A 2,232-nucleotide genomic window follows, 5' to 3' on the forward strand; every position below is an offset into this window, starting at 1 on the left:
GACCGTAAAAATACGGTAATCCCGAAACAAGTACTCTCATTGAACAAGATAGTTCATGTACTAAAGATCCTAGTAGAAACATAATACTGTAATAATCTCTAATTCTAGAAATAACATTTATTTAGTATAATTTTATTTTTTAAAAGGAATTGAAACCATTCTGTGACTTTCATGGAATCTGGACTTTAATTCCATCAGTAACCTTCAAAAAAAAGAAAGAAAAAAGTTTCCATCAACGAAATCATGTGATTCTTCGTACTTGCTAAAACTTTTTGCGTTACTTAGGGATGATAGGGAAATTATTTAATCAAGTACATTTTCGTTTATAGACGTTTTTAAATTGATTAACAGTAAACTAAATCGTACAGCTATTTTTCCTGTGTAGAACACAAACAGACTATAGTATATGCAATGGTCTAAAATTAACCAACGTTAAGCATTTCCTCAAAGTAAAAGCAATATGTATCAAAAATGAATCACTTTGGAAATGTGATATCCCACTCGTCTGACCTCAAGCCGGCACTGCCATGCAATGCCTCTCTTTGACAGTCTTTGTATGAAGAAAAACAACTCAAAAAGTCAGTGGGCTTCTAATATACAAAATCTCATTAAAAACTTGTAAAACAGTTATGTATATTTCGTTATCAATATTTTAGAAACGCGAGCTACTTTGAGCGAGCACATGTTTGAATGCGAGTGTGTCAATATATTTGTATAACTCTGCAGACTGCTAGGACTAGCTTACGTACAAAAAAAACGCTGTATTACAGTTGTTTGAATATTATTAGGTGAGATAGGATGTAATACTTCAACTAAGCCTACACGTCGAGAAAGTTATACATGAGGGGTATTCATTTTTAGTTGTATTTTCCTCTTTCCCGTGTCAATCATAGCCTGTGTTGCCAAATCATATTTATGGAATTTCTCGCACAGAGATAACGTGCAAAACAGGTTTATTTTGTTTATGCCTGCAATTGGAACTGGAATGGTGGTCCCCATCAGTTGACACCAGATACTCCGCGAAGGATAATGACGTCACAGCGACTGCTTCACATTGGAGGGGTCGGTGTGCATACATGTACATAATGAGATTGAAGGGTGTGTGGATAATATGCCATTTACCAACTGTTTTACAGTAACTGGTCTTCGTAAGTAAATTTCCTTCTTTTGGTACGATCCAAATAAAATTCAACCATCAACCTTTCTATCTGTATGCCTCGTGAAGCTGAGGTCAATGCCCGTAAAAGGTAAGCTCAGTAAATCGTATCCATAAAATACGCAGAGAACGATAACCTGAATACATACGTATTTTAAACGGACAGAGGACTTGCTAAATTTCTATTCATACATGAATATTGTTCGTTATTCTTAATTAATTACGGAAAGCTTAAAAGTAAACACCCATATCAAAGTTTCAGTTGCATCAGTGCACGAAAGTAGTTTTACTTGCGCTACCAGCCTTTTTCTTTAGTTCTACTGGCCTCACATTGTAATTTCTTACCCATAATCATGATAATGTTAAACAGATCATGTATCTTAGTGTATGACGATGACAAAGAAACAAAGAAATTACACATTAATAAGAAACTGTTTATTTTCACGTTGTTCATGAGGAATATAGTTAGTTTGAAAGCAACTTGGTTACTCTCAGCGGTAGATCTGAAAATTAATAACGCTAAAATTCGGTGTTTAATCCCTGCGATGGGTACATCTCATAGTTCTTAAAAGTAAAAACAAACAAACAGAAAAACACTATTATTTCTTCTCGCATACCACATTTCAAACTTCTTTTGACTTTTTTAAATCGATTTCGTTGTAAAATATTAACTTTATTTTAATGTCTGGTAGTGGTAAGTAGTCTCACTCTATGAGTGTATCGATATGTGATGGACTATCTTGTAGTTAACTATATCAACTGCAGTTGTTGTTGTTTTTTGCCATCATGACCATCTATTATTTTATTTTTAAGAAGTTTTGGAAATCATTGTGTAAGGACAAGTGAATGACCAGAATGTTAGATATTGTGCGAGAATATCTGAGCTCAGAAGATTTGTAGTTTTTCATTTCATAAAATTTTGAAAACGTTAATTGTTCTTCGTGAAATAAGTTATTCAAAGATTCAAAACAAGAAGAAAAAAATTACTCGTAAAATTTATGTGTTGCCATAATTCCAAGTAATTTACAGGTACTGATAATGAGAATTTCTCTTTAATTAGACTTATTATATTTAGA

The 2,232-nt window shown here is 33.0% G+C and overlaps 1 long non-coding RNA gene across 1 annotated transcript in view; it reads left to right on the forward strand.

Annotated features, from left to right (window-relative positions):
* Positions 1-851: 851 nt before the first annotated feature.
* LOC111083654 overlaps positions 852-2,232 on the forward strand; it is an 8,073-nt gene continuing 6,692 nt past the window's right edge. The window contains exon 1 of the long non-coding RNA XR_002609164.1: positions 852-1,247. This is a non-coding gene — a long non-coding RNA (uncharacterized LOC111083654). The remainder of the gene's footprint in view (positions 1,248-2,232) is intronic.

This window comes from Limulus polyphemus, unplaced genomic scaffold, assembly GCF_000517525.1.
Source record: "Limulus polyphemus unplaced genomic scaffold, Limulus_polyphemus-2.1.2 Scaffold10522, whole genome shotgun sequence".
Taxonomy (NCBI): Eukaryota; Metazoa; Arthropoda; class Merostomata; order Xiphosura; family Limulidae; genus Limulus; species Limulus polyphemus.